Source organism: Papio anubis, chromosome 3 (assembly GCF_008728515.1).
Source record: "Papio anubis isolate 15944 chromosome 3, Panubis1.0, whole genome shotgun sequence".
Taxonomy (NCBI): Eukaryota; Metazoa; Chordata; class Mammalia; order Primates; family Cercopithecidae; genus Papio; species Papio anubis.
This window is the reverse complement of record NC_044978.1, coordinates 146319436-146325435: the sequence shown is the minus strand read 5'-3', so window position 1 is coordinate 146325435 and position 6000 is coordinate 146319436. Positions and strand designations below refer to the sequence as shown.

The window sequence follows — 6000 nt, the reverse complement described above, 5'->3', positions numbered from 1 at the left end:
CAGCTACTCAGGGGAATCGCTTGAACCCGGGAGGTGGAGGTTGTAGTGAGCTGAGATTGTGCCACTGCACTCCAGCCTGGGCAACGGGGAGAGTCTGTCTCAAACACACACACACACACACACACACAATAGGCCATTGAACATTAAAATGGCTTTTGGATATTTTTTAAAAGACTAAATTTTTCATCTTTCTGTCAAGGACTTTCCTGACCATCCTTTTTAAGTATGCACCCTCCAAGTTTTCAATCCCCCTTCCTTACTTTGTTTTTCTTCTTAGTAATTAGCTCCCTGTAACATATTCTACTACTAGAGTTTCATGTTCATTGCTTGTCTTCCTAGTATGTAGATATAAACTCGGTCGAGCAGGCTGTTTTTGTTCTTGTTGTTCGCTGCTATCTCCCTAGCACCTAGCCCAGTGCTCAATCAGGATTACAGCAAGTGTTCAGTAAATGTTTGTTGAATGAAAGGAAAAATTCTCATTTAGTTTAGGGCATTTGTAGTGGGGCAACCAGATGGCTTCAGGAGGCACCTCTGAAGATTCTGCATTGCTCAGATTATGCATAAGGAATAAAGTATCATTAACAATTTGGTTTTAAATGTTCTGTATCCTTTTAACTCATCACGACAATAAACACATGACATTAGAATCCTCTGATGTGTGAGCTTCCATGACTTTATTCCACATGAATTTGGGCCCTGCCAAAGCTTCTCAAATTTTGCAGTTCAACAGTTGTTATTTAAAGAGGGGGTAGGGATGGAGGGGGAAAAACTCCAGAAAGCAAACATCCAAAACAGGAGTGGCTAATAACAGCCACTACGTATTGAGTATTTACTGTATTCCAAGCACTAGTCAGCTTTTTTTTTCTTTTCTTTTTTTTTTTTAATAAACCTCTTCCAAGTTAGATATTATACCTGTTTTGCAGATGGGCAGATCAGGGTCTCATCTTTAGTAATAAGTGGAGCCAGGATTCGCATCTTGTTTTATCTGAATCCAAATTTGTATTTCTCCAAAATTTCAGATTGCCTTTTAGTGTAAGCTTCAACCTGTTCCCTACAGAACAGCGAGGAGATCTGTTATTTTGAAAAGATGGCAAGTTAACACTCGGTCTGCCCTGCCTCACAACTGAAATGTTTGCAGCGCCCGCTGTGAGCAGATGTGCTGGGTTGCAGTTACCCTGTGATGTTTGTGCTCAAACTGAAGATCCCTATCAATGCAATGAGTAAGACACGAGTTTGAGAAGAAGCAGTGATGACCTTCTTCTTCACTCCTCCCGCTGATGAATTTCTACATCACTGTGCGTGTCCTGTGCTTTGCAGTCATTCCCTAGGAGCGCGGGCACTTGACCCAAAGATACTGCTCTTACTAACACTACATTTTAAACTCCTCCTCTGGACTCACTCCCAGAGCTTGCAGCACAATCTTTAAAAACTTTGTCAATGATGGCAAAATCTTTTTCCTTTTAGAGTGGATTTGATTTTAGGAGACAGCCATTCGGAGCTACAGCCAGTGAATAAGGTGGGTTAAAAAGCCAGGTACTATTTTGAGTCAAAAACAAGTTGTGAACAGAATGCAGAGATACTGGTTTTGTTTTGTAGTTTATTAAGCTGTCTCTCAAGGATATTGTAAAAAGGGTCTAAATGCACTTTGACTAATGTCTGCGATGTTGCAAAAGTGCATCAACTATCGAGGGACTGCTTTGAAGGGAAACGGTCATTTGACTATATTTGCTCTGCTCTGACAGGCTTTTTAAAAAAAAGGTGTATCATAACTTTAGAGCCACAGCTTGAATTATCACTTCGGATGCTATCATCTTCCACAACAAGACCCTGTCTTCTTATGAATTATGGCTCTGCAATAAAAAGAACCAGGATGTGAATGTTTGCTAGATCAACACAGTTATCCAGGGCAAACAAACCAGAATAAACATGGCAGTTGAGAATCCTGAGAACCGAATATTCACTGAAACAAAAAGCAATATGTTATGATACATTAACATATTTAAAGAGAAAATAAATGATGAGAATAACAGCAGGGGAAATGGTGTTTTTATGGTTATGGCAATAAGAGGGAAGCTAGAAGATGTTTCAAATGCTATTATCTGGTTAGGCAGGGTGGTTTTTTTTTTTTTTTTTTACAATGAATTAAAATGCATAAAGAGGAAATCACCCATGAGATTTCTAGCCTGTGGCATTTTGAAGCTATTTCAATATTCTGAATTTAGAAAGTATTTTATATCAATGTATTTTTACACTAAAAGTTACATCAGAATTAAGATCATTCTCTTAACATTTTATAGTTCTCATCATGAAATCTCTCAATCAGAAAGAAAGGATATTTTGTTTTAATACAGTTGTTCATCATCCAGTGGGGAACTGGGTGAGAATAATTGCAATATGACTAATGGCCTGGGTTTGAAATTCAGAGCCTTCAGACAAGGTTTTAGTACATATTACCTATCTTCACAACTCACTGAAATATTTTATTAGGTGGCATAAATGAGGGTCTGTGTAAACATTAAAAGCTACCTACTGAATCTAAATCATTTCAGTTAATATGCTAATAGCAAGGGGGAGGCAAAGGCATCTCACTAACCCAGCGTTGAAATTATTTAGTAGATGAATCATGTCTCAAGGTTTCTAAGATTTACTATTCATACAATTACAATTGTCATTAAGAGTTTTCGCTGGTGTAAGTGGCATAACAGCTTTGCAATGAGCAAACATAGTGCTTATGCATGAGTTCAGGGTACACAGGTAGTTGTCATATTATTTTAAAAACCTCAGTAAAAGAGGTCTTTGTTCACAGGAGACTATTAAAGTAAAAGTAAGCTGTTCTTTTGCCATGTCAGAGAACATTTCTGATGCAGGTGGTTTTGAGAAAGTAAGTCTTTGCTTTTTCACCTTGACCTGACTGGGACCGTTTGCACAGAGAATCCTGGAGGGGGCATGTTTAGGGCCAAGAAAATGGGCCTTGGGCCTCGGGGCTCTGGCTGCTCCTTCTTGCCTGCGCTGGTTCAGTTCTCTCTGTGGGGAGGCAGCGGGAGTGACCGGCCAGGACAGATGAATGGGGTGAATCTTGGTTCTGGTTTTCGTAGGCCATAGGGTCTTATGCAAATCATTTAGCCAGTTGAAGTCTCTGTTTCCTTGGCTGTTAAAATAGGGTTTAAAGTGTTTACCATAAAGGGCAGCTGTGAGGCTGTGAGATGGGAGAATCAATCTACTGGTCAGAAAGCGGTTGTTGAATGACTGTTCGGTGCCTGGGATTTCTGAGTGAGCAAGGCTGGACCCCGAGCCCTGGGACCTCTGAAGTGAACACCACAGGGCCGTTTGGTGAGTGCTCCGGCCGTGTTAACACAACGTGCTGTGGAGCCCCTGGGAGGGCACCTCACTGGGCTTGCAGGGGAGGTGGGTGGTGGCTGCAGATGGCTTCCTGGAAGATGGCTCAGAGGGGGCCTCTGAGTCCCAGTTAGGGACTGCGGACCCATGGTTTCCTTCCTCCTGCCACTCTGAAGTCCCCAGGATTTCCCCCTACCCCATCCCAAGGACGGACCACACAGCATCAGAAGGGACACGCTGTGGGGCTCGGGTGCGTGTGTGTCTGTGAATGTGTGCATGTATTTTCGGCATTTGCTTCCTCCTCTCACCACTACCCCTGTCGGTTAAAAGTCTGTTAAAAGAATGAGAACGAGAGAGAGAGAGAGAGGAGAGGAGGGGCGGGGTGGGGGAGGAGGGGAGTGGGGAGAGAGAGAGACACCAAAAAGACATTTTCAAGAAAGGAAGAAAATTAGATGGCAACCCCCTGTCCCCTCTGTCTAAGAAAATCCTCTCTGAGATTAAACTGTGTGAAGATTAGAGGTGTGTAAGTCAGGAGTAGGAGGAAGCCCAGTGCTGGACTGTACCAGATCATCTAAAACTGGCAATTCCAGGCACAGAAAGCCAGTTCTTCAAAAGCAGAAGGGTGGTCAGCCATGGGGTGAAAGGGACAGGGGTCTCGCAGCTAGGCACGACAGTACCCTTCCTAGTCCCCTCCAGGATGGGGTGGGAGTGCTTGTGCATGAGGACACCCAGTCCATCCCGACTCTGGAGTACGTCTCCACTTTCATGCAGAAAATGGTACAAGGCCTGAGGCCTGGAGCTCGTGATAAATCATGCTGGTGGCGTTTCTAGCTTTGTTTCCCAAAGGGCAGAGCCTCACCTCCCTTTCTACTTAGGAGATGGAGGGGGTCTGTCCGTACAGGAAGCTGTCCTTGTGTGACTCCTCTGCTTTCTGAAGGGGAGACAGTGTCCCCCTTAAAGGACACTGGATCTCTTGTTGGAGGGGCAACCAGTTTTGAACTCTTTGCCTCTTTAAATCTTTTAGAAACTTGAATGAGACAAACTTTTTATCCTGAATTTTCTGAAGCATATCTGAAATCATTTTTCTTTATTATTATTATTAGTATTATTATTTAGGCTGAAGTCTCACTCTGTTGCCCAGGCTGGAGTGCAGTGGTGTGATCTCAGCTCACTGAAACCTCTGCCTACCGGGTTCAAGCAATTTTCCTGCCTCAGCCTCTTGAGTAGCTGGGATTACAGGAATGCACCACCATGCCCGGCTAATTTTTGTATTTTTAGTAGAGATGGGGTTTCACCATGTTGACCAGGCTGGTCTCGAAATCCTGACCTCAAGCGATCTGCCCTCCTCGGCCTCCCAAAGTTTTGGGATTATAGGCGTGAGCCACCGCACTCTGCCTATTATTATTATTATTATTATTATTATTTTAGAGACTGGGTCTCGCTATATTGCTCAGGCTGGTCTTGGACTCCTGGCTCAAACAATTTGCCTGCCTCGGCCTCCCAACGTGTGGGGATTATAGGCATGAGCCACTGTGCCCGGCCCATGAAGTCATTTTTCATCTCTGGATAAAACTGGAACATCAAAGCAGTGTTGTGGTGTGGCACACTCTGTTAATCTCCTGCTGCACTCTCCCCGCCGCACGCCCTGGGGTTGCTTTTAGTGAACTCTTTGGTGAGATGCAATCAGCATACATGGAGGAAAAGTGTAAGGAACCACCTCACAGACTTGTGGCTGGCTGCGTGGAGTCTAAACATGGTGTTTCACTTCAGCCATGTTGTCTCTCTATGGGAATCCAGGGGGCAGAGTTCCTCTTTAATCTCAGCACTGGGGAGCCAGGGAGGCCTCATGGTTCTGAGCTCTTTGTTTATGTTTCTCCTGTGGGCAAAGAGTTTTCTGTGTGGTGGTAGTTCCTGCTTCATACCCGTTGCTGAAGAGCATAGAGCCACATGGCATACATTCTCTGTAATTAACCTTACCCCCCGTTTTAGTGTCGCTTTTGTCTCCACTTCTCTTGGCCTCGTTTTCATATTTCTTGTTTTTAATTGTTTCATTTTGCTAAGGTGTAAGTATTTTTGCAAGATGCTCTAAATCCTTTGATGAACAAAACCAGAAGTAAATAAAGTGTCCACAAGCTTATGTTCTGCTCAGTGGATAACATCACCATAGTGATCTGGCTTTCCACAGAGGATTTTCCCTTTCTTTCCTTTCTTTCTTTTCTTTCTTCCCTTCCCTCCCTGCCCTTCCCTTCTTCTGTCTCTTTCTCTCTCTCTCTCTCTCTCTCTCTCTCTTTTTGAGACAGAGTCTTGCTGTGTCCCCAGGCTGGAGTGTGGTGGTGGATCGCAGCTCACTGCAACCTCAACCTCATGGGTTCAAGCAATCCTGCCTTGGACTCCTGAGTAGCTGGTTGCCCAGCTAATTTTTAATTTTTATATTTTTGTAGAGATGGGATCTCACTATGTTGCCCAGGCTGGTCTCAAACTCCTAGGTTCAAGCAATGCTTCCCCCCTTGGCCTCCCAAAGTGCTAGCATTACAGGTGTGAGCCACCACCACCGCACCTGGCCTCCCACAGAGGATTTTCTAGGAGATAATGTGCTCTTCAGAAGGCTCAAGGATCTCAGCTGGCAGATTGAGTTCTTACTATGCATCAACAAATTGACACTTG

The 6000-nt window shown here is 44.0% G+C and overlaps 1 protein-coding gene across 2 annotated transcripts in view; it reads left to right on the top strand.

The window, feature by feature from the left end:
* Positions 1-1193: 1193 nt before the first annotated feature.
* The window catches only part of RHOH (ras homolog family member H), a 51243-nt gene continuing 46436 nt past the window's right edge, over positions 1194-6000 (top strand). Inside the window, exon 1 of one of the 2 annotated variants that reach the window (XM_017958648.3) lies at positions 1194-1516. The gene's annotated coding sequence lies outside the window, so the exon portion shown is untranslated. Of the gene's footprint in view, positions 1517-3029; positions 3331-6000 lie in introns of those variants that run through there. The other variant, XM_003898607.5, reaches the window with a different exon arrangement.